This window comes from Lolium rigidum, chromosome 1, assembly GCF_022539505.1.
Source record: "Lolium rigidum isolate FL_2022 chromosome 1, APGP_CSIRO_Lrig_0.1, whole genome shotgun sequence".
In the NCBI taxonomy this organism is placed as follows: domain Eukaryota; kingdom Viridiplantae; phylum Streptophyta; class Magnoliopsida; order Poales; family Poaceae; genus Lolium; species Lolium rigidum.
The window spans coordinates 68,516,363-68,543,479 of NC_061508.1; positions in this window are offsets into that span (position 1 = coordinate 68,516,363).

The window sequence follows — 27,117 nt, forward strand, 5'->3', positions numbered from 1 at the left end:
ACCACCGACCTCGCTGCAGGAACAGCAGCGCCCCCCACCTTCCGTCGCCGCCTCGCTGGGCTACGCGCACCCCCCACCGGCCCGGGCCGACCCCTACATCCAGGCCGCCGCGGCCCCAACCCCTCTACGCTACGCCAAGCTCGAGTTGTTGATATATGATGGCGCCGAGGACCCCCTCAACTGGCTAACCCAGTGCGAGCAGTTCTTCCGCGGGCAGCGCACTCTCGCGTCGGAGCGCACCTGGCTCGCCTCCTACCACCTCCGGGGTGCCGCCCAGACATGGTACTACTCTCTCGAGCAGGACGAGGGCGGCATGCCCCCATGGGAGCGCTTCCGCGAGCTGTGCCTTCTTCGCTTCGGACCGCCGATTCGGGGCAGCCGCTTGGCGGAACTCGGCCGCTTGCCGTTCACCTCCACGGTCCAGGACTTCGCCGACCGCTTCCAAGCCCTCGCTTGCCACGCCCCAGGGGTGACGGGACAACAGCGAGCCGAGCTCTTCATCGGCGGCCTTCAGGACCACATCAGCGTGGACGTGGAGCTCCAGGCCCCTTAAGACCTCCAGACGGCGATGCACTACGCCCGCGCCTACGAGCGTCGCACCCAAGCGGTGCAGCAGCTACTCCCGCCCCGGGGAGGCCGACCGACCGCTCGCCCGCCCCCGACGGCGCCCGCGGCTCCCACCCCTTCGCCCACGCGCACGTTTCGACGCCTCACGCCGGCCGAGAAAGTCGAGCGCCGTCGCCTAGCGCTCTGCTTCAACTGTGACGAGCCCTACACCCCGAGACACACCTGCCCCCGGCTCTTCTACTTGGAGACGGTCGACGAGGACGAGCTGGACACGACACCGGCAGCCCCCGGGCCGCTGCCCCCACCCGCACCCAGCCGAGCCCGCTCCGGAGACCGCCCCTGCCGCGGCGTTTGTGGTCTCTCTCCATGCACTGGTAGGCATACGTAACGAGCGCACCATGCTCCTGCCGGCGATGATTCACGGGGAACGGTTGGTGGCCCTGCTGGACACGGGCTCCACGCATAATTTCCTGCCTGCCGCCACCATGCGCCGCCTCGCCCTCCAGCCAACGGGCGGCGATACTCTCCGGGTGACCGTGGCAAACGGCGATCGCCTCCGCTGCCACGGGCTGGCTGAGCATGTGCCCCTCACCATCGGCGACGAGCACTTCACCGTCACATGCGCCGGCATCGACTTGGGCTGCTTCGACTTCATCCTCAGCGTGGACTTCCTGCGGACGCTCGGCCCCATCCTGTGGGACTTTGACACCCTCATGATGTCCTTCTCGCGTCAGGGCCGGCGCGTCAAGTGGGAGGGCCTCGACGGCACCGCACCGGCACCCCAGTTGCAGCTCGCCGCGGCGGGCGCGGAGGCCGAGCAGCCTCTCCTCACCGAGCTCCTGCGGCAGCACGACGACATCTTCGCCGAGCCGAAGGGACTGCCCCCCGTCCGGGCGTACGACCATCGCATCCACCTCCCGACGGGCATGGCCCCGGTCGCCGTTCGGCCTTATCGCTACCCGCAGCTGCAGAAGGACAAGTTGGAGCGGCAGTGCAAGATCATGCTCGCCACGGGGATCATCCGGATATCGACGTCCCCCTTCTCGGTGCCCTGCTCCTCGTCCGCAAGTCGGACGACACGTGGCGCTTCTGCATCGACTACCGCGCCCTCAACGCTCTCACGCTCAAGGACAAGTTCCAGATACCGGTGGTTGACGAGCTGTTCGATGAGCTCCATGGGACGCGCTTCTTCACCAAGCTCGACCTCCGGTTGGGCTACCATCAGGTGCGCATGCACCCAGACGACATCGCCAAGACGGCGTTTCGGACTCATCACGGACACTTCGAGTTCGTGGTGATGCCTTTCAGCCTCACCAACGCGCCGGCAACCTTCCAGGCCCTCATGAAAGACGTCCTCCGCCCATATTTGCCCCGGTTTGTGCTTGTTTTCTTTGATGATATACTTATCTACAACACTTCGTGGGCGGAGCACCTCCAGCACATCGCCATCGTCTTCAACGAGCTTCGTGCGCATCGTCTTCACCTTAAGCGCTCGAAGTGCTTGTTTGGGACGCCGTCGGTCGCCTACCTCGGCCACGTCATCTCTGCCGACGGGGTGGCCATGGACGCCGACAAGGTGGCGGCCGTCTCGGCCTGGCCGACGCCGCACTCACCGCGCGCCCTACGCGGGTTCCTCGGCCTCGCAGGGTACTACCGGAAGTTCATCCGGGATTTCGGCATCATCGCCACGCCACTCACGCGCCTCCTACGGCGTGATGCCTTCGGGTGGGACGACGCGGCCACCGCGGCGTTCGAGGCCCTCAAGGGGGCCCTCACGAAGGGCCCTGTCCTGCAGATGCCTGACTTCGACAAGCCATTCATCGTCGACTGCGACGCCTCGGCTGCGGGGTTTGGCGCCGTCCTTCACCAGGGCGACGACCCGCTCACCTACTTCAGCCGACCCTTCGTTGCACGCCACCTCAAGCTCACGGCGTACGAGCAGGAGCTCATCGGCTTGGTGCAGGCCGTGCGCCACTGGCGGCCTTACCTATGGGGGCGATCGTTCCGGATCCGCACGGACCACTACAGCCTCAAGTTCCTGCTGGACCAGCGACTGTCGACGGTGCCGCAACACCAATGGATCAGCAAGCTATTCGGCTTCGACTTCACGGTGGAGTACCGGCCGGGACGTCTCAACACCGTGGCCGATGCCTTGTCTCGTCGCGACTCTCCGGACGAGGAGGACGACACCGAGGGTGTGGTGCTCTGCATCCGCTCGGGCCCTACGTTCGCGCTCTTCGACCACATTCGCCGCGCGACCGCAGTGGTGCCGGACGCTCAGCTCCTGCGGCAGCAGTTGGAGGCGGCCGAGTTGCACGAGCCATGGCGCCTCGCCGATGGCCTTCTCCTTCACGGGCGCCGGATATTCGTGCCTGACCACGACGACCTTCGCCATCAGGTGCTCCTGATGGCTCACTCCGTCGGTCATGAGGGTGTTCAGAAGACACTCCATCGCCTCTGCGCTGACTTCTACATTCCGAGTGATCGGGCATTGGTCCGGGATTGGGTGCACTCTTGCGAGACCTGTCAGCGCAACAAGACGGAGACCCTGCGACCTGCCGGAGTTTTGCAGCCATTGGATGTGTCGTCTCAGGTGTGGGCGGACATCTCCATGGACTTCATCGAGGGCCTCGCTAAGGTGGACGGCAAGTCCGTCTTCCTCACTGTGGTGGACCGCTTCTCCAAGTACGCCCACTTCATCGCGCTTGGTCACCCTATACCGCCGCATTGGTGGCTCGTTCGTTCTTCGACGGCATCGTGTGATGGGTTCGTTGCATAGAAAACAAAAAATTTCTACTGTGAACAAGAACAAAACCAAGATCCAATCTAGGAAAAACCAAGATCTAATCTATGAAGATCGAAGCAACGAGATGTATGTGAGACTAACCCTCAAACATTTCCAAAGCCTACGAGATTAGATCTCGTTGTTGATGTAGTCGATCATCTAGTGCTGCAATCCGGCAGCACTTCCGTACTCGGTCGTGCGTACGGTGTCGATGAAGCCCGTCCTCTCCCCATTCCAGCGGGAAGCGGAGGTGTGGTAGATCCCCTCGGAATCCCATCAGCACGACGGCGTGGTGGTGGTGGTGGAGGAGAATCTCTGCAGGGCTTCGCCTAAGCCGCAGCAGAGAGAAAGATCGAGGAGGAAGGAGATGTGGCGGCTAGGGTTTCGGGTTGAGGACTTGGCCGGCCACCCCTCCCCTCTTTATATAGTGGGGAGGGTCGGTTGGGGTGTCCCCCCCACGCCCAAACCCATCTAGGGCCGGCCAAAGGGGGAGGGGGGAACTTTCCTTCCCCCCAAGCCTTCCAATTTTAGGGTTTCCCCTAAACCCTAGGGTTGTGGCCGGCTTGGGCCTTTAGGGCTTGGTGCGCCTGGCCCATTAGGGCAAGGCAGCACCCCCTTGGCCCAAGTGGCCCCTCCCGGGGTCGTGGGCCCACTAGGGGTCCCTCCGGAACCTTCTAGTACCTTCTCGGTCTTCTACCAGAAAATCCTGAACTTTTTCCGAACCCCAGAAATTAATTTCCCTTATATGAATCTTATTCTCCGGACCATTCCGGACCTCCTTGTGATGTCCTGGATCCCATCCGAGACTCCGAACAAACTTCGGTCTCCATCTCATATTCCGAATCTACTTATGCGACATCGAACCTTAAGCGCGTCACCCTACGGTTCGTGAACTATGCAGACATGGTCGAGACTCCTCTCCGACTAATAACCAATAGCTGGATCTGGAGATCCATAAGGGCTCCCACACATTCAACGATAACTTAGTGATCGATTGAACCATTTAAATACGATACCGATTCCCTTTGTCTCGCGATACTTTACTTATCCGAGGGTCGATCATCGGTATCTCCATACCTAGTTCAACCTCGTTACCGACAAGTACTCTTTACTCGTTACCGTGGTATGTCATATCTTGTGACCTTGTCACATGCTTGCAAGCTAATTAGATGCCATTCCACCGAGAGGGCCCAGAGTATATCTATCCGTCATCGGGATGGACAAATCCCACTGTTGATCCATATGCCTCAACTCACACTTTCCGAATACTTAATCCCATCTTTATAACCACCCGTTTACGCGATGGTGTTTGATGTAATCAAAGTACCTTCCGGTGTAAGTGATTTACATGATCTCATGGTCGAAGGACTATGTAACTATGTATCGAAAGCTTATGGCAAGTTGAACTTAATGACTTGATCTCATGCTACGCTTATTTGGGTGTATGTCCATTATATCATTCACCCAATGACATAACCTCTTTATTAACAACATCCAATGTTCATGATCAAGAAACCATGATCATCTATTAATCAACAAGCTAGTTATACTAGAGGCTTACTAGGGACTCCTTGTTGTTTACATAACACACATGTATCAATGTTTCGGTTAATACAATTATAGCATGAGATGTAAACATTTATCATGAACACTAAGATATAATAATAACTAATTTATTATTGCCTCTTGGGCATATCTCCAACAGTCTCCCACTTGCACTAGAGTCAATAATCTAGTTTACATTTGTAAAGATATAACACCTTGGCCTTCTGGTGTTTATCATGTTTTGCTCACGGGAGAGGTTTCAGTCAACGGATCTGACACGCTCAGAAACGTATGTATTTTGCAATTCATTTGCGTCTCAACGCATCACTCATTTTCCAAATGAGACGGCATTAATCATGTATGTTCAGTCTTCTGGTGGAACCTTAATTCCGCGGTCTGAAATATGTCACTAATATTGTCACATACAATATAGCTTCAAATTTCTGACACTGTCGGAACTACACCAAGTTCTCAAAAAACTCCTCGACTTAAACATCCTCAATCATTGTCGAAACAATGACATACTCTGCCTTCGTTTGTAGAATCCATCACAATATTTAGAACTCATCTAAATCTAGCATAGACTTCTTCTAGCTCATTGTGCTACCTTTTAAACAACACTTAGCCTAATTGAGATTGAAATTTTATTTTTATATGTGACCAAACTAATATCGGTGCAACACCTTACATCGATTTGTTTGTCATTACCCCATACAAAACTATATATATCCTTGGTTCTTCTAAAGCACTCAGGGATATTCTTACTGTTGTCCAATGATCATTACATGAATCATTCTGATATATGCTCGTAACAGTTTAGAGCACAGGACATCTAATTGTGTACATATTATCCGTGATCTAAAATCACTCATGTGTTTTTACTCATTCAGTGTCATATACACTGAAGTCTTGTTAAACCTTCACATGAAAAGAACACCTTCTTATTATTTTTTATATTGAACTACTTCAATATCCATTATATGTACTTTGACTTAAACTTATTATGCGTTTCAATATATCTTCATAGATCTTGACGCTAAATATGTTTCAGTCCATGTCCTTTCATTGAAGTTAATTCTGAATGAAACCTTTTATTCACATCAAGTATACAATTACATCATTTATAATCAATGATATGTCATCCACATATAATATTATAACTATGCCACAGCGCTCCCACTTAATTTCTTGCAAATGCAAGCATCTTCATCGTTTCTGATGAAATCAAAAACTCTTTGACTATTTCATCCGGTGAAGATTCCAACTCCGCAATACTCACTTCATCCAATTGAAGTTTGTATACCTATCTAGTATTCCACGGATCAGCAAAACTCTTGGTTGTATCTAGTATACATCCTTAATACACACTTCTGGAAGGTATATATTTCTGGCATCCTACTAACATATCTCATGAAAGAAATATGTAGTGGATACTAGAATAATCCATATAGACTATAAGAATTGCTACGGAAGATCTAATCTTATCATAGTCAACTATTTGATTTTTGTCGTAAACAACTTTTCGACAAGTCGAGCTTCCTCAAGGATATTCTATCCAAGTCCATAAATTTTATAGATCCATTTACTTTCAAAAAGTATTCACCTATCTTGGATTTCATGGCGCATAGCCATTTTAACGGAGTCAGGGCCCATCATAACTTCTTTGTATGTAGTTGGTTTATCATTGTTCAAAATCAATCCTTTGTCCACAAATCATTTATTTGATCACAAAGTAAACCATATCTACAAGGTTCAATAGGTACTTTGATCTCCATGACTATAACACTTTGTAGACATGGGAGCCATGATCGTCGTGGCCGCTTCCGGAACCATTTCCGATGCTGCGCTACTCTGATCATCATGCTCAGGTTCATGAACCTTATCAAGTGCCATTGTCCTCCCACTCAAATACTTCGCTAGAAACAATTTCTTGGAAATAAGTAAGAAACATCGACAAACACTTTTGTCTTTGTCTCCATAGTGGAAAGAATTCCCAATCAAATCTCTGGGATAACCAACAAAGACATTCATCCGATTTTGGTTGTAAACTTATTTACTTATGCTATGCATACCAAAATTTAAGAAAGGACTATGTCGAGGGTACTCCTCGCCAATGCCCTCCGGTAGGGGCTTAGGGTTGACGGAATCCTGTAGGCTGACACGAGACATCGGTTCACAGACAAGCGGGGAGAGCGATTTACCCAGGTTCGGGGCCCTCGATGAGGTAAAACCCTTACGTCCTGCCTGTCTGTTCTTTGATTATGATGACAATGGATTACAATGGGGTGCCGAATACTTCGGCTGGGATCTAGTCGAGATTGCTATTGCTAGGGTTACCTAGCTTTAAGTTTTCTCTGGCTAAGATTGCTAAGATTGTTCGTGTCCCTCGGCAGCCCCTCTCCTGGCCTTTATATAGGAGGCCAGGTCTCGAGGGTCCTTACCGAGTACGACTAGGTTTACAGTAGTTTAGATCCAATCTTTCCTTGTTTGTTCGCTTCCTTGTCTTGCCCGTCAAGGAATCTTCTAGTGCGCCGACCTAGTGGCCCATCCCGCCTTCGGGTATCTTCATGGGCCTCCAATTTGTCAATACCGGATAGGGAAATACTGGTTACCCGAAGGGTAATGCCCACGTCGCAGTCCCCGAGTGTCTAGCCGAAGATAATTCGGGTAGAGACTAATGCATGTTTTTTCCTGACATTCTTCTCCTTCATTGCTCTTGTTCATCTTGATTATGCTTCATCTTCTTTTTATCGGGTGCGCGTCAGCGCTCCCGATGGGAGTAGCCCCCGAGTCTAGGTGCGGACGCTTGCAATCCGTGCGTAGACTCAAGTTGTACTACTCGAATACTTTCCTCTGCTAAGTTTTTCACAAGTCTTCATAGGTCATCCGATACATTTTCTTTTCGCAAAGGATAATGAGTAACATGCCCAACTTTTGTTGGCTAACTGCCGTTGGCAAAACAACGTTACTCTACACAGAATCAAGTCCCCGGGCATGATCCTGGAGTGCAAAAAACTTTCAACGGGTGTGCACCACGTCCTCCCGATGGGAGTAATTAACGAAGTGTGCAAAAAACTTTCAAACTTTTATTCCTTCGATCGCTTATTCCGTCGAATCTTCTTTTATCGGGTGCGCGTCGGCGCTCCCGATGGGAGTAGCCCCGAGTCCAGGTTCGGATGCTTGCAATCCGTGCGTGGACTCAAGTCCTTCATCCGATGATTTTATATTTCCTTCGGGTGCCTCTAGTTTTTTTTATATATATATGACGTCATAGTTTTGGGCCGATTGACAGGATTTGACTTGACGTGTAACTGCTGTGGGCCAATTGACAGGACTTGACCTGACGGGCCCACCCTAGCTCTGCGCAGGCAGTTTTTAGGTCTTGATCAGTGCACGCGCGGCGATCGAGGCGTCACCTCATTTTTCGCGCGACGTGGGAATAATGGGCCGCCGGTTCCACTCCTTCTTCCAGCGCCACGTGTACAGTCAGATCTGCTCCTCTCCCCACGATGCTTTGTGGAGTTATGGCCACGTCTGTGCTCAATTCTTTCGAGATAAATAGGGAGCCTCCTTTCTTTTTACCTTTTACCCCGTTCACTGCTCATCTTCTCCTTCAAGCCTCCTGCTCCTCTGCCTTTTCATCAGAAGCTTCGTTCACCATGGGCAAAACGAAGAGTGGCAGCACATCGGAGGCGGCCAAAGTTAGCCGCAACTGGAGCGCTTCTGCCATTACCAAATGCGACATCAACAAACTTCGCGCCCTCGGCTTCATCTTCGCATCTGAGGATGACATTCGTCTCCCAGGTCAGGTTTCTCATCCAAGCCCCCCAAAGGGCTTCACCGTCATGTTTGTTGCTTTTCTGTTTCGTGGCCTATCTCTTCCGGCACACGAGTTTCTTCGTTCCCTCCTTTTCTTCTATGGGATTCAGCTCTGGCAGCTGACCCCAAATTCCATCCTCCACCTTTCCATTTTTATCACTGTCTGTGAAGCCTTCCTCGGCATTGAGCCCCACTGGGGTCTTTGGAGGAAGATCTTCTATGTGAAGCGTCATAATGATAGCAATGGCCCCCCTGTCGTCGGCGGCGTTGGCTTCGTTGTCAGGAAGGAGGTCGACTACTTCGACTATCCGATGAAGGAATCCGTCCAGGGCTGGCGCAACAAGTGGTTCTACCTTCGGGACCCTATCGTTCCTGGGCGGCGTTCAAATCTCCCTCCTTTTGACGTTGTCTTGGTGGATCACAAGAAGAAGTCTTGGAACAACGCCCTTTCTCCCGAAGAAAAGGAGACAGCCGACGAGCTTTTCAAACAAATTGTCACTTTGAAGAATTCAGGAGGCATGACGATGCGCGGTACTGAAGTAGTTTCAGTTTTCCTACAACGTCGAGTGCAGCCGCTGATGTCTCGCCCTCACCAGCTGTGGCTTTTCACCGGCAAAACGACAAGTCGAGGGTCAACTCTGCCGACCTGTCGGCAAATGAGCTCCAGAACGAAGTTCGTCGCCTGACATGCCTCAGCACCAAGGACACCATTGTCTTGACATCGGCGCGCCCTCCTTATGATTTCAAGCATCTTCCGTCCGAGGTAACCTTATCGTTCTTCATTTACTGTCATTACTTTTTTTTGTTTGTGCCTTACATGTTTTCTATCCTTCCGCAGGTTCCCGCTGTCGCCCAATGTTATCCTCCCTCACCCGAGAGTGGTGTGGTATTAGAAGACGACGATGACGATTCTGAGGGAACCGAGGATGCTCAGCATGCCCTTGAGGACAGCGATGTCCAAGAGGAGGAAACTGTTGAAGATGACGCCTTCTTCAAGAGCAGACGTCGCAAGCAGGTACATGATGATCTTATCGCTTCGGCTGAATCAAGTACTACAGGAGGAGATAATGATGCCGACGAAGCTGCTTCGCCTCCTCCTGCTAAGAAGGGTTCAACAAGTTTCTTCGTGGACGAAGATGATCTGGACCTGTGAGCATTTATACTCTTTGTTACTTTTATTTCTTGTCATCTTGTATGCTAACTGCTCTCCGTACTTGAACAGCTCTGCCGATGATGATGACGATGTTCCTCTCGCAAAGAGGGCTAAACTAGCCTCTGAAAGAGTAGCATCGGCTAAGGAATCGAACCCCTCTCCTGCCAAGTCGACACCTCCATCCCGAACGGGTGTAGAGAAGGTCCCAATATCAAGAGTTATTCCTTCTGATGATGCTCCCACCCCGCCGGCTGGCCGTGATCACGTAAGTACTTAATCTGTCTGGCTTTACTGAATCTCCATCACCTGACTTCTCTTGTTTTTTCCTGGCTGCAGCCGATTTACGCTAAAGTCGATGCTGTGGCGGATTTAGCTGAACAATTTACTCGCCTAGAGGCCGAAAATGCCCAACTTCGGAAGGCTGTCAAGTCTTCGGCTGATCAAGCGATCGAAGCCAGTAGGATCGCTGCCGATGCCAAGAGTGAGAACGCCTTGTTGAAGGAGGAGGTAACGAGGCCGAAGCGTCGGATGAAAGATGATCAAGATGCCGGGCGTGCGGCGGTGGCTGCAATTGATAAGAAGGAAGGTGTCCTCCGCGAATCCGTCAAGGATTTACCGGGTAGAAAATCCTTATGGTGTTCCGCTCCTTTCTTGATGCTTTCTCCATTGATTATTGATACATCTCTTTTTCAGAGGCCGCCAATTTAACTGTCAGTCGACGTCATCAGCTTCGGGAGGATTCTACGGCCGACGCCTTGTCACTTGCTCGCCGAGTCAAATGTCCGGATCCTCGGATTGCTGCAGAAGTCCAAGGGAGCACCGTCGAAGTTATACTCGATGATCTTCCCTAAGGCGAAGCTGGACAAGACTCTCGACGAGATGGTCGAAGCCTTCCTTGTCGATCCCTCCGAACTCGTAGAGGTACCGAAACGTCGCAGCCGCTCGATTGGTGCGGTTCTTACTTTCCAGTTGCTTATGGGCCACGGGATGGGGTCGGAATTGGAAGAGTTCTCTAAGGCGCCGCCTGTTGATGATGAAAATCATCTAGTCGACCTTGAGCCTTTCAAGAGATCGGCAATAACTTGCGCTAACCGGCTTCTGAAGTTGGTGGCTGAAGCACAAGCCGAGCCTGCTCCTGAGTCAGCCCCTGGTTCAACGTCGGCTAATCCTTGAACTGTTGTTGTACATAATATTTTCGTAACACTTTTTAAATTCGGCTCTGTTGCCAAACATCCTTTTGCCTGTATGATGTGCACTCGATGCTCCCGATGGGAGTTTCTTTTTTATATTAATGCTTGGTCTGAAGTGAGGACGTGCTGCGGATTCCCTCATCTTCTTCCCGTGCCGAGCTCTTTCCGAATCCTTCGGGTAATGATGAATCAGGCCTTGTTCGTCAGTTACGTGACCAGGTGACTAGTCTAAATAAAGACATTACTTCCCTTCGTGCGATGGCTGCCTTGGTGAAGAAGAAGGGAGAAATAGCGACTGCCATTGAACAATACGCTCTTGATGGTCTTCATGTTGCTACCGAAAGTTTGAACTGTGAGTGTTAGCCTGCCTTCTGATTCTAGGTATAGCTTGAATGTTCTAACATTCGTTCCTTTTCCAGTCGTGGCTTCGGATGCAGCTGAAGAGGACAGAAAAATTCATGAAGAGGTTGAGGCGATGACCGACGTTGCGCACCCAACACATGGTTTATGGCTGCATCGTCCGAAGGCCGTCATCATGGCGAAGTTCAAGTACCGGGTGATGAAGGCACACTATTATTTTGACAAATACTATGCCCTTCTTACGATGGTTTGGCACACCTTGTTTCCTCTGGATCAGGCACCCGAAACTTTGTCTGGCTTGTTCACCCGATTCAAATCTCCAGAAAGGATTCGGCTGCTGGTGCGGAAAGAGCTTCTAGCTGGTGCTGAGCTTGCTTTTGCTTCAATATTGGCATGCCATCCATCTTTAGATTTAAGAGCCGTGGCAAACACAGAAAGGGATTTAGGCCAATACTATGATGCTGCTAGAGGTCCTGCTCACACCATTGTTTCTCGGATGGAGTCATGTCTCGAAAAGGAACTGAAGGCCCACTGGGACCGGGGATCCCGATTATGAACGTAATAGCCTTGTATTTCGCATAAGACTGTTTGCTGCGTACGCTGCACGCTTATGTTTATTTGATTGATACTTTATTGTCGAGTGCGGCTGAGTGATCAGTTCAACCTGCTTACTCGACGACTTCGTTATATTTTATGCAATGTTATTGCGAAGTCGATATGTAATTTATGCGAAAGTTCGGCTTCGTCACACGGTGCACCCGTTTGAGCCTTATTTTAATGTAACCATCGACCGCAGACACTCGCGTATTTTTCGAGGCTTGGATTGGTTGTTTTTGTATGTCATTAATCTTAGCTCTCGCTGAGAGTATTTAATTAATGTCATCGTGTAAACACGTTTTTTCTGGGCCAACGCTCCCGATGGGAGTTAGAGCCGATGGAAGCGGTTCCGAACGTTTCGTTCGGGTGCCAAAGCCTGAAGCAAGAAAAAGGGTAACAGAAATCTGATTAGATCTTTATTCATAATGCAAAGCAACCTTGTAGGCCGTTGAAAAAAAAGAACAATCGTATCCTATGTATAAAACCGTCGCAATTGCGCGATGTTCCACGGATTCTCGACGTCTTTTCCTGATTCTGGATTCTTGAGCCGATAGGCTCCTCCTGGTATCACTTCAGTGACGATGTATGGTCCTTCCCATGGGGATTCTAGCTTCAAGGGTCTTTTTTGCTTCAACCGAAGTACCATATCTCCAACACTGAAACTTCGACTGCGTATTCGCCGGTTGTGATAATTTCTCAGTGCTTGCTGGTAGACCGTTGTTCTTGCCAAGGCGATATCTCGTGCTTCATCAAGGAGGTCGACAGCATCTTGAAACGCGATATTGGAGGAGGACTCTGTGTACGCCGTTACTCGAGGCGCTTCAAATCGGACGTCGGCTGGCAGGACTGCTTCGGCTCCGTACACCAAGAAGAACGGAGTGTATTGAGTCGACCTGTTGGGGGTGGTACGCAAACTCCATAGCACGGATGGTAATTCTTCAACCCAAGCTCCGGCTGCACCTTTAAGGCGTTTCTTTAGACCATCCCCTATTAAACCATTGATCCTTTCCACCTGGCCATTGGTCTGTGGGTGAGAGACTGATGCGAATTTCAATTTGATTCCCCCATCGTCACAAAATTTCCTGAATTCCTCGGAATCAAAATTGGAACCGTTGTCTGTGACGATGCTATGGGGCATACCAAATCGACAGGTTATTCCTTTGAAGAATTGAACCGCCGTTTCAGCCTTTTGATTCCGCACTGGTACTGCCTCGATCCACTTAGTGAATTTGTCGACTGCAACCAGTAAGTACGTGTGTCCTCCGGGTGACGATCTTGGCAGTGGTCCAACTTGATCGAGTTCCCACTGAGCGAACGGCCATGCCAAAGGTATCGTCATTAAATCCGTTGCAGGAGCGTGTGGTTTCGACGAGAAACGTTGGCACGCATCGCACTTCATGACTAGATCCCCGGCATCCGATGCTGCCGTTGGCCGTAAAATCCTGCCCTAAAGGCTTTCGCCACAAGGGCTCTGCTTCCTGCATGATGCCCGCAGGTTCCTTCATGTATTTCGCGCAACAGTGCTTTTCCGTCGTCAATGGCGATGCACCTTTGGAAGATCCCTGAGATGCTGCGCTTGTAAAGCTCGCCATTTATCACTGTGAAGGCCTTTGATCGTCTAACGACTCGCTTAGCTTCCACAGAGTCTTCCGGCAGCTCTTGTTTCGACAGGTACGGTAAAAATGGTTTGGTCCATAGAGGCTCGAGGAGGAGGACTTGTTCGGAAGAAAGGACTGGAGATTCTTCAGCCGAAGGTTTTGCAGACAGTTTTTCTTTAATTGATCTTTGAGCGATCACTTCGTAAAAAACTCCATCTGGAATGGGGGAGCATGTGGACCCGATGTAGTCGATCATCTAGTGCTGCAATCCGGCAGCACTTCCGTACTCGGTCGTGCGTACGGTGTCGATGAAGCCCATCCTCTCCCCGTTCCAGCGCGCAGCGGAGGTGTGGTAGATCCCCTCGGAATCCCATCGGCACGACGGCGTGGTGGTGGTGGTGGAGGAGAATCTCTGCAGGGCTTCGCCTAAGCCGCAGCAGAGAGAAAGAGGAGGGAGGAGAGGTGGCGGCTAGGGTTTCGGGTTGAGGACTTGGCCGGCCACCCCTCCCCTCTTTATATAGTGGGGAGGGTCGGTTGGGGTGTCCCCCCCACGCCCAAACCCATCTAGGGCCGGCCAAAGGGGGAGGGGGAACTTTCCTCCCCCCCCCCAAGCCTTCCAATTTTAGGGTTTCCCCTAAACCCTAGGGTTGTGGCCGGCTTGGGCCTTTAGGGCTTGGTGCGCCTGGCCCATTAGGGCAAGGCAGCACCCCCTTGGCCCAAGTGGCCCCTCCCGGGGTCGTGGGCCCACTAGGGGTTCCAATGGAACCTTCTAGAACCTTCTCGGTCTTCCACCAGAAAATCCTGAACTTTTTCCGAACCCCAGAAATTAATTTCCCTTGTATGAATCTTATTCTCTGGACCATTCCAGACCTCCTTGTGATGTCCTGGATCCCATCCGAGACTCCGAACAAACTTCGGTATCCATCTCATATTCCGAATCTACTTATGCGACATCGAACCTTAAGCGCGTCACCCTACGGTTCGTGAACTATGCAGACATGGTCGAGACTCCTCTCCGACTAATAACCAATAGCGGGATCTGGAGATCCATAATGGCTCCCACACATTCAACGATAACTTAGTGATCGATTGAACCATTTACATACGATACCGATTCCCTTTGTCTCGCGATACTTTACTTATCCGAGGTTCGATCATCGGTATCTCCATACCTAGTTCAACCTCGTTACCGACAAGTACTCTTTACTCGTTACCGTGGTATGTCATCTCTTGTGACCTTGTCACATGCTTGCAAGCTAATTAGATGTCATTCCACCGAGAGGGCCCAGAGTATATCTATCCGTCATCGGAATGGACAAATCTCACTGTTGATCCATATGCCTCAACTCACACTTTCCGAATACTTAATCCCATCTTTATAACCACCCATTTACGCAATGGTGTTTGATGTAATCAAAGTACCCTTCCGGTGTAAGTGATTTACATGATCTCATGGTTGAAGGACTAGGTAACTATGTATCGAAAGCTTATGGCAAGTTGAACTTAATGACTTGATCTCATGCTACGCTTATTTGGGTGTATGTCCATTATATCATTCATCCAATGACATAACCTTGTTATTAACAACATCCAATGTTCATGATCACGAAACCATGATCATCTATTAATCAACAAGCTAGTTATACAAGAGGCTTACTAGGGACTCCTTGTTGTTTACATAACACACATGTATCAATGTTTCGGTTAATACAATTATAGCATGGGATGTAAACATTTATCATGAACACTAAGATATAATAATAACTAATTTATTATTGCCTTTTGGGCATATCTCCAACATCGTGCGCCTCCACGGGTTTCCCGCGTCCATTGTCAGCGATCGGGACCCGGTGTTCACGGGTCACGTGTGGCGTGATCTCTTCAGGATGGCGGGCGTGAAGCTCCGATTCAGCACAGCCTTCCATCCCCAGACGGACGGCCAGTCGGAGGTGGTTAATAAGGTGATCGCCATGTACTTGAGATGTGTGATAGGAGATCGCCCTCGTGCATGGGTGGATTGGCTTGCTTCGGCGGAGTACTGCTACAACACGTCCTACCACTCCGCCCTGCGCGCCACGCCATTCGACGTGGTCTATGGACGACCTCCTCCTCCTATTCTACCGGTGGATCCGGCGATGGCTCGGACGGATGCTGCGGGTGAGCTCCTCCGTAGCCGTGATGAGATGCTCGCCGAGGTGCGGCAGCGTCTCGTTCAGGCCAAGCACTACTACGACGGCCAACATCGCGAGGTGGAGTACGCGGTGGGTGACTGGGTGTGGTTGCGTCTCCTACACCGTTCCACACAATCCTTAGATCCGCGGGCAAAACGCAAGCTAGGCCCGCGCTACGCTGGGCCGTTCATCATTCTGGAACGCATTGGGCAGCTAGCGTACCGCCTTCAGCTGCCAGCGTGTGCCCGTATCCATGACGTCTTCCATGTGGGGCTGCTCAAGCCCTACCGCGGCACCGCACTTGCCGCCACGCCGGCTCTTCCTCCTACTGTCGATGGCCGCCTGCTTCCTAGCTCGGCCAAGGTGTTGCGCGCTCAGCTCCGTCGTGATGTCTAGCACTTGTTGGTGCAGTGGGAGGGGCTTTCCGAGGAGGAGGCCACTTGGGAGCAGCGCGAGGAGTTTCAGCAGCACTATCCAGACTACCAGCTCGAGGACGAGCTGTTTGCGCAGGCGAGGAGAGATGTTACGACCGGCACGGTCTATCACAGGAGGAGGCCCATTAGACAGGCCTAGTTAGGGGCTTAGCCCAATTAGCAGATTTCTCTTATATAAGCATGTTGTAATCGACCAGAATCATCAAGCAATAAACTTATAAGTTATTGCCGACTCCCAGAGAGTCGGATCCTAAACCCTAGCCGCCGCCGCCTTGCTCCTGCACCACGCCGCCCATGCTTGCCACGGCGCCCGCTCGTCGCCGGCCACACCTTCCTCCTCTCCAACCTCGATTCCTTCCCTACAATCTACGCCCTAGGCCCGGTAGGCTACTTGCTCCTACCAGAATCACACATAAACTTCCGGTTGAGTGTACAGGGAGTATGTGGTTTATTCTTAGCACAACTTACCAGATTCATTATAACAAAGATCGATACATGCGCCAGTTTCTAAATAATAAGTATAACCGTAGTACATTGAGTTAGCTGCCTTTCTGATAGTGCAATGAACACCGGCGATGGCTCCAGCCTCCAGCTCGGCTATATTGTCAAAATCATCGATGCTGATTTTCCTCTGCACTTCAGATACACCTCTGTAGCTTATAAAAGCTACTTAGACCAAGGACAATATTGAAAGCCTTAATTAGAGAAAAAACATGCTGTTCCACGATAGGTTGAGATTATCAGATGTGAACAACCGAGGCATAAACCATTGCAGCATAGATCATCATGATGCACTGGTGCTTCTTTTGCCGCTAGAAATGCAAAATAGATCTGCACATGAAGACTTTAGAATTTGAGATGCCATCTGTCTCCTGAAGTTCACAACCTGGAGCCCAAATCACAACCTGGACAGGCTTGCAGAATAAATCCCTGATGAATCTTGCCTATAAGAGAACAAAAGATGATTCCTCAATTAATCGTCGGCGTACTGAACGTTCTTCAGTACTGGATGTAGTGTGATGTATATACAGTAGCAATTAAATAAGTTATCACGTATATCAGTTAATGTAATAGAATATTGGCCCTGACCAACCTCTATTCCTAAGCTGCACGTGCCGGCGCTGGTTATCGGAAGAGATAGAAAGGTTTTGCTGTGACTGATGGCGTTGGCGACCACGACTGCGTGAGACGGAATGGCTACCAGGATCGGGATTTTATTTTTTTCGCGGGCACGCCAAAAGACGTGCCATATCTTTATAGGAGGGAGCAACAACAATTACAAGAAGCCAGAGGGGATGCGAACATCTGCCCTTGGCCAACCCACGCACACACCCAGAACTCAACACCTACTCTCGCAACATGACTCTCCGCTCTCCTCCCCTCGCAGCCCACCAAAGGCTGAACTCCTCGAAGACTCTATCAATGATCTGCGTATCAATGATCTGCGTCGTGGAGAACTGTCTATCCAAGTTCCCAAACACCCGGGCGTTCCTTTGCTTCCAAAGCGTCCAGGCGATCAGCAAAACGAACGTGTCGAATGCTCTCCTATCCTCCCTGCGTAGTCTCTTCCTCGCCTCCGTCCACCATTTCTCCAGATTTGTGTTCTCCTGTGGCTCCTGTAGCTGTGGTTCCAGTCTTCTCAGGCAGCCGAACCAGACCATCTTGGCGTACAGACACTGTACCGGAATATGATCAACATTATCCTCCTCCTGGAGGCATGTGGCATAGGGTCTGGGCGATCCTGGAGCCTGCGCTTTATCGCCAGCCATCCGAAGATTTTGCACATAAGGGGTGCAAAGGATCTCCAAATCGGCTTGGCCATACTCCAAGTAATCCTCCCCATGCAAAGCATGTTGTAAGTCTCCCTGGTGGAGTACCTCCTAGACGCCGATCCTTTCCATGTGATCTGATCCGGTCTATTATAATCACGAGGCACTCTCCCCAATTCTTCCCAAAGCAGGGTGCATTGCATCCATCTGTCAATGGACAACTCTCCGGAAACATCCAAGAGCCATGCGTCCTCAAGCAAGGCATCCCTGACCTTCCTCACATTCTTCCTTCTCGTTGGGACTAGCGCCGCTACCTCTGGCGCAATCTCCTCCACATTTCTCCCATTGATCCATCTGTCCCTCCAAAAGAGAATCGTCTCACCGTCTCCTACGCCAAGCTCTGGAAAATTTCATTGGCTTCCGGATCCTTAATAGCTGGCAGACCTTGCCATGGCCTCGATGGATCCGTACGGCGCAGCCAACACCACCTTACTCTGAGGGTTAACCCTTGCAGTCTCAGATCCTTCACTCCAAGACTTCCGAACTGAGTCGGCTTCATATCGTGTCCCATGCTACCATGCATTGCCCTCCATTTACCTCCTTCTTTCCCGCCCAGAAAAAGGCTCTCATCCACTTTACCAACTCCTCCAGCACCCAAGTTGGCGCCTCTGCGACCATCATCTGATGTATAGGTCGCGCACTTATCACCGATTTGATGAGGATGAGCCTCCCTGATTTCTGAATCATGCCTTTCTGCCAAGCCGGCACACAGTGTATGACCTGGTCAATCAGCGGTTGCCACTCCGCTTTCGTCAGGGGCCTCAGCTCTAGCTGCATGCCAAGATATCTGATGGGGAACCCCACCACCTCGCAGCCCAATGTCTCTGCAACTCTCTCCGCATCACCCTCATGCTCTCTAATCAGCGTGGCTGAGGTCTTCCTATAGTTTATGCGCAACCCCAAAGCTTCGCCAAACACCTGGAGAATGGCCTTAGCCGCCTCCAATTCTATACTCAGTGGCTTACAGAATATAACCACATCATCGGCATAGACCGAAACTCTCTGCATCTCCGATATCCCCACTAGCCCGGAAAAAAGATGCCTCTCCGCGGCCTTCTTGATAACCGCCGTCAACACCTCCATCGCCGCCACAAACAGCATGGGTGAAGTGGGGTTTCCTTGCCTAAGGCCTCTCACATGCACAAATCTCTCTCCTGGCACTCCATTAACCAGCACTCTAGTGTTCGCCGTGTTTAGCAGCAAAGCGACCCACTTTAGGAACCTCTCTCCAAAGACCATGCGCCGAAGCACCTCGAACAGAAAGCTCCAAGATATCAAATCAAACGCCCTTGTGAGATCCAGTTTGAGGAGCACTCCTGTCTGCCTCTGTTGATTTATCTTCCTCGCCACTTGTCTCACAAGGATGAAGTTATCATGAAGGGACCGTCCTCTAACAAACGCCGACTGGTTGGAGCTCACAACCTCCCCCAATCTCCTCTAGAGCCTATTAGCCATAACTTTGGAGAACAACTTTGCAAAGCTATGCACCAAACTAATAGGGCGATAGTCCTTGATCTCCATGGCATCCGGCTTCTTGGGGATCAAAGTGATCAGGGCTCTATTCAGGCGTGCAAAGCCACGGCCATCTCCCACGCAGAGTTTGAACAGTCCGGCTAGAATGTCCCTCTTGATAATGGGCCACGCTCTGTGATAGAAAGCTCCCGTGAACCCGCCCGGTCCTGGCGCACGGTCCAGGGGGAGGTCCTTAACCACTCCCCATATCTCCTCCTCCGTAAACATGGCGTCTAGGTCCTGAAGCTCAGCTGTGGGGATATCTAGCTCATCCAAGTTGATTGAATGCTCTCTCGGCTGCACTTGCCCAAGCAGCTGGAAATATGCCTCGGTGAAAGCCTCCACTTTCGAACTCTACTCCGTCACAAGCTCATGTCCGACCTTCACCGCAGCGATGTGGTTCTTCACTCTTCTCCCATTTGCGACTGCATGAAAAAGTGTTGTGTTTGCATCTCCCTCTTTCAACCAGCGGATCCTCGATCTTTGTCTCGCCATAGTTCTCTCCAACGAAGCAAGGCCGAGTACAGATTGCTTAAGCATTCGCCTTAACCAAAGCTCCATGGGGGTCAACCTTCGCCTCTCCTAAGCCACATCCAGGCGTAGGATCAGGGCGTTGGCAATCGCAACGTTCAGCTTAACATTCCCCACTTTTTTTTGCCCCCAAGACTGCAGATGCTCGGCAGCATTCCTGAAAAGCGCATCCAGCCTCCGAAAGGGGTCAACTATAGCAGGGTCACAAACCCAAGCTTCCTTGACCGCCTCATCAAACCCCTCCAGCTTGAGCCAAAAGCTCTCAAACTTGAACCTTCTCTTAGGCCAAAACGACGCATTAAGAGCTAAATACAGTGGTGCATGGTCCAAAATCGATGAAGAGAGGCCTTGCAGCACCAAATCAAAGTGTTGCAGATCCCAATCCACCGAAACCAGCACCCTATCAATGCGTGTAAGGGTGACTCTCTCCCTCTCATTACTCCAAGTATAGGTCCAGCCATGCATGTATAGGTCCTTTAGCTCATGCTCATGCACGAAAGCCCTGAAGCGCCGCATCATATTTCTGTCCAGATTGTCGTTGTTTTTCTCCGAGGCATTTAGGATCATATTGAAATCTCCCGTCACTACCCACGGACCGGCGCAAAGCGACCTCCTCTCCGTCAGCTCCTCTAGGAACACAATTTTCTCCTCGGCCGCTTGGGGCCCATAAACGGTGGTAAGCCACCATATGGAGCCATCTGTGGTCGTGACCTCTCCGGTTATGGCATAAGCATCGAAACTCACGTGATTAATCTGGATCACCGAAGTGTCCCATGCCATCACCACACCTCCTCTCGTCTCGTCAGCCGACAAAAACACAAAGCCGTCAAAAGACGGACCCAAACACTGTGAAACATAGAAATCATCAACCTCCGCTACCTTAGTCTCCGAGATACACACAATGCTTACATGCAAACTTGCAAGGAACTCCCTAATGGCACTCCTCTTAGCTGGATCGTTCGTGCCTCGAACGTTCCAGAACAACATCTCTAGGTTACAATCCATAAAAACTACTAACACAAACTCCACTCCGACGGACACCTAATGTGCCGCTACCACTACTCTACAACACTCCTGCTGGTCGAAGCTCTGGGGCACCATCTTACCAAAGATGGACGCCATGACTCTCACGTGACGCTCACCGAGGGGCGAGTCGAAGATCTCGTTGAAGCTGGCTAGGTGCTCCTCGTCCACTGACAACTCCTCAGGGCAGATGCCCAACGCCTTAAGTAACACCGTCTCGGCCGTCGAGGCCTTGGACGCCTTCCTCCTTCTCTCCTGAGCCGCCAACACTGCACTCCTAGTCAAGCGCCTGGGCGTAAATGGCTGTGCCTCAGCCCGCAAGCAAGACGAGCTCTCCACTTCTCGAAGCAGCGGTGGCGCCAACTTCTTAAGGATGGAGGAGCAGAACGTCCTAATGCGACACAACGCGAGCTTCTCCTGCTGCAGCTCCAGTCTCTCCGTGGCAGCAACCCCTCCTACCTCTGGTGCAGACTCCTCCAGAACTGGCCCCTCCCGGGCACGGCGTGGCACCATCTGCATAACGCTGTTTGGCCCCGTGTATGAAGTACAGGGGGAGCCTATAGGGTCACTCTCCAAACACTCCGAACTGCCGCCAGACAACATGGTATCTGGGTCACCTCCCTCCTCCAGGACGTCCTCACGCCGAGACAGAGAAATCTGGATGTATTCTCCCTCCATATTGCCTGTTCCAGAAGAACTCAAGGACGTGGTTGAGCGTGTTATTAGCGGCGTGTATCTGCGTACTGGCGGCTTACAACAAACCCTTCGCTGAGCGCTACGCTCACTGCCCAACGAACAGCTGTCCTCCAAGCCCTCGCCAACCCCTTCCATGGGCCCCACCTTGGCCCCAGTACCCAACGCTCCAGACTCGTCCAGGCCCATCTCCACCGAAAGGACCGGATCGACCTCCTACACTAGGCCCACGCGGGACCCACCTCCAGCAGACAGGGAAGTCTCCAACGGCAGCCGACCCTGATCTTCCTCAGGATCCGCTGCAACCGAAGGCAACGTCTCCAGGGCATCCTGCCAAACCATGCAAGGCACCACACCATGCACCGCATGCTCTATCACCATCACCGGCCCCACCTGTGGCATATTCTCCGCATCTGGCGCCACTCCCTCAACCGTCACTTTCTCTCCTCCACACGATGGCGTAGGAAGAGTTGATCCAACGTCTACCCGCACCTCCTGCCGGTCCTCTCTTTGACCGGCGCTTTCCATCTGCGCTCCGACAGGGTGGACAGGGTGTGACGCCACCTCGTACAGCGACGCCTCTGTTTGAATCGCCCAAGGACCAGGTGAGGCCAACAGAGGTAGGCCCCACGAGCGTTCCTCCACCACTGGCGAGCCGCCACCTGTCCCGTACTGCCTGAGGGAGGGAAAAGCACCAGGCCCACCTCGCTAATCCGCAACACCTCTCGTCCAGGGCATCGTTCTTCTCCGGCGACGGCCAGCGTCGCCGCCGCCGCCTCTTGGGCCATCCTGCGGCCCAGCTCCTCGAGGGCCCGCACCATCACCTTCACCGCCCTGTGCCCCTTGCCGCGCGTCGATCTCCTCATGCACGAACTCCTCCACATACGCGACGTGGATCAGGGCGCGGTACTGCAACGTCTCAATCTCCGTAGCTTTCTTGGACGCTGAGGACGCCTCCGCCTGGAACACCTCCGCCTCCGGGAGCTCCCTCGCCGGTGGCTGCTGACTCTCCGCGACCCTCAGCGGCTCGGGCACCGCAAGCGTGCGCGCCACCGGGATAGCACCCAACTGCGACGTCCATGCCGTAAGCTTGAACAACGACATGTCCACTCTTGACCGCGTCTCCGGTGCAACTTCCTCCACGGCGCACGTCTTCCCCAACAGGTCCTCCACCACCTCCACGTCCCACGCGTGCGGCGGGATACCTTCAAGCACGAGCGACACCCTCGTCCGCAGCGGCACTTGCCTAGCCTGAGCTTGGCGGTTCCATGGCCGGAGAACCAGCAGCGCGCCCGCAACAAGCACCAACGGAAGGGCCGCGACGTGCCTCCTCAACTCAGCGGACTCAAGCACAACCAGGAAGTCCTCGAGCGCATGGGCGTGCACAGAGAACGCCGTTGCTGGGATCCCGCGCCACCTCAAAGCCGCCGCCACCTGCTCCGCCGAGACCCTTCCACCGCCACCTGCTCCACCGAGACCCTTCTGCTCCTCCGACAGAGGCCACCATGGCGAAGCGGAGCCTCCGCTCCAAATCGCACATGGTTGCAGTCCTTCTCACCACGCACAGCGCCGGCGCCTCATGCACACGTGAATTCAGCGGTGCGCTCTCTGGCTCCACACACAACGGCGGTGTCGCCCCCATGGGCGGGAGGCTCAGGGGAAGGGGAGCAACGGGCGCAGCCGGAGGTGGTGGTGGCGGGGGTGGTGTAGGCGCAGGAGGCGGTGTGGGCGGCCGCGGGGGAGGCGCCATGGCAGCCGCGCGCCCAGGCTCCCTGCCAGGACCCCTCCGGGCCCCGACATGCTCATCCCTGACCGACGACCGGCGGCGCGCGAACTTGGCCAACGCCAACGTGCGGAGCTCTTCCTCCGACGAGGGGCTTCGAGGGCGCTTGCACTCCCTGGCCGGATGTCCCCGGAGCCAGCAACGGACGCACACCTCCTCATTGGTGCAGTCCCGCTTCCGGTGGTCGGGCTCGTAGCAGCGAAATCAGAGGTCATCCATCTCCAGAGCGACCTCGCCCCGGCCCGCCGCAGCGTCGTTTCTTGCCTCCACGCGACACCGCCACATCGTCTTCTTCGATGGCCTTGGCTGCTCCCAACGAAGCCGATCTTGAACGCGACCCCGGTCCGCCGCCGGGGCCTGCACCACCACTACCTCGAGCGGAGCGGCGACGCTGTTGCCCGACGAGGAGGAGGAGGAGATCCCCAGGCCGGACACATGGTCGTTCCTGGCCGAGGACACCGACGTCGGGCTCTCCGGCTCCTGCCACTTCTGCGAGAACCCCGGGGGGTGCAATGCGGAGGACTCCATGGCGGCGCAGGGAAGGAAGGGGGAGGGAGAAAGAGAGGGGTTGGGCCGGGGTCGGCGGCGAGGAACCGCCGCGGCGGCGGACGACTCACCTACCTGCAGCGGGAGAAGCTCTCACCTTTTGCTCTCTTGTTGTATCGAGGGGGGATGTTTGTCTCTTGATAGAGACGTTCGGTTCGGGATTTTAAGAGCTATCTATCTCTGAAGGCTGTGCTCCGGTGTCCCCCCTGGCGAACGACGTTCAGGTGGTAAACGTGTGTTTGGTTCGTGACCAGAAAATATGGATGATCCCATCCCAAAAGCCGAATATTTCTGAGAAAGGCTGGACCATATGATCCGTGAATTTCATGACTAATCTCACTAGCCACCTGAGAATCCATGGCCGTCGACGCGACTCCGACACCTGCCACCGTCGTATGTGTGGCTCCCCAGCTCAGCGACGGCCACCATGTCACGGCGAGCGGTGGGCTTGCTTTTCCACGTGGCTCCCCAGCTCGACATCGGTGGCCTCCAGGGCGCGGTAAGCGGCGGGCTTGATTTCAATGTGGCTCCCTAGCTCGGCGGCAGCGGCCTCCATGGCGTGGCGAGCAACGAGCTTGCTACGTTTGCGCCACACCCAGTCGACAGAAACGGCCTCGCTAAATATGTGCGGGTAGTGACCTTGCTAGGCACGGGTAGGCGGCCGCCCGCTAGGTCCGGCCTCCACTACAAAGGGAAAAGGACCCGTTAATTACATATTAACCGGTGTGTTAATGGCATATTTATCTTTTTCTGTTAATCATTAATTAAACATATTTTATCCCATCCCATCCTGTACATGTTTGCCCATGAACCAAACACACATGTTAAGTCAATCCACGAAGGGGTATCAGCAGATCCTAGCCGTCTAAATAGAACAAAGTTTAGAGGGGGGGACACCGGAGCAATATCCATCTCTGAAAACGTACACGGGCGAATTGAAAAGAAGCAGTTTCTGTTGTTGTGGTCTGATAGCCACAGGCATTTGACGGTACATTACACTAAGTAATTAATTCAGGAAATTTTCAGGGTAACCAATTAATTTGTGCAGCATGATTACGAAAATAGAAGGTGCATGTGCTTAGCCAATGTAAACTAAAATTTAATAGATGTCATTTTCAGTTGTAGATTGTTCCATCTACATCTCAATTCGGACTATTGTTATAAAAAATTTGGTTACTAAACACAGCGTGTGATCTGCTTAATCAGATTGGTGAGAAGATATAAAGGCACAAACAATTCCCTACCAATAGTGCAAAAATATCTTCGAATAAATCATTACTTGGAGGAACAACAGAAATAGCTATTTGCGTATTTGATGCTCCCTGTCAATCCATTTGACATCATACAAAGATTGCCATGTTAAATAATCTGATTACGTGTGCTTACTGAAATAGAACAGTGGAAGGAGATTAGATTACGCTTACCAATGGAAGGATGCGTTGGGTAGTACCCGCGGAGCGAGAAGTCAATGAACCCAAAGAAATCTCCAGCGAGGACTGAGAAGCAAAGAAATCCAAAGAGATCGGGAAGGCCTGAGGTAGCAGCTGACTCAATCCAATGGAATCAGGTGCAGGTGTGCAACATCTAGCGGTAATCCAGCCGGAGAAAAAACCTGCCAAATTGGTAAGATTTATTGAGGGATTGTGAAAAAATATAAGAGGTATTAGGATGGGAAGCGCCTAGCTACCAGCGCGGAGGCCGTTGGGCGTCCTCTGTCGATGCGGATGGGAGCGAGGCCTGCCTTTTAAGCTGGATGAAATGACGATGGCGGATGAGCTCCATTGAACAGTTTTCAGTGGTTCAATGCTCGGATCTGTGAGGTGCTTTCATGAGTATTAATTCGGGGCGGAACATTCGTGGGTAGGAGGACGGATGCTGGCGGCGGCGGAGGAAGACCAACAGAGTCGAAGATTTTTTTTTGTAGGAAGAATGTCCGCGAGTACGTCCAGCGAGTCGGCAACCGAGCGAGTTTAGGTAACGACAGGATTTCGAGCCCATTTCTGAGGTGACGTACGGATTTCTAGCCCATTTTTCCCATTCCATTTTTGCAGCCCATGTACTGTATATCAGAAGTGAGAGGCAAAAGCAAGAGAGCCCACGTCGAGAATAATCCCCGTTTTAGGGTTTTAACTACTGCTCTGGCGATCGGCGGCGATCGACGTCGAAGCAGTCTGATCTCCCGTTCCCGATCGAAGCTACTCCTCTGGTGAGGGTCTCTGCTCGGGCTGACAAAGGGGTTGACGCGCTCAACTGCCTGGCCTTGGCGGTGTCCTCGCTTAGGGTTTTGGCGATCGGATTGGGGATGGCGGCGGTTGAGGAGAGAGATGAAACGACGACCATGGAGGGGAAGGGAGAGTCCTTGGAGGATCTGTTGAGGAGTCTAAACCTAAAAGGGGAAGACATTGATGGAGTTTTTTGTGGCGAAATCTGAGGTGGAGTCGCTGAAGGAAGGCACACGGTGGATGGCGGTGATGCGTGTCATGACATCGAAACCTTTAAGTGCAGCGGCCCTCAAGAAGACGATGCAATTTGCTTGGGCATGATACGTCTCCGACGTATCGATAATTTCTTATGTTCCATGCCACATTATTGATGATATCTACATGTTTTATACACATTATATGTCATTATTATGCGTTTTCCGGAACTAACCTATTGACGAGATGCCGAAGGGCCAGTTCCTGTTTTCTGCTGTTTTTGGTTCCAGAAATCCTAGTAAGGAAATATTCTCGGAATCGGACGAAATCAATGCCCAGCATCCTATTTTTGGACGAAGCTTCCAGAACACCCGAGAGCCGCCAGAGGGAAGCCCTGGGGGCCCCCACAACACCCCGGCGCGGCCGGAGGGGGCCGCGCCCCCTAGTGTGTGGGCCCACTAGGCCCCCTCCGAGGCTGCCCTTCCGCCTACTTAAGGTCTCCGTCGCGAAAACCCTATTACGTTCGACGAAACCAGAGAAAACCTTCCAGAGCCGCCGCCATCG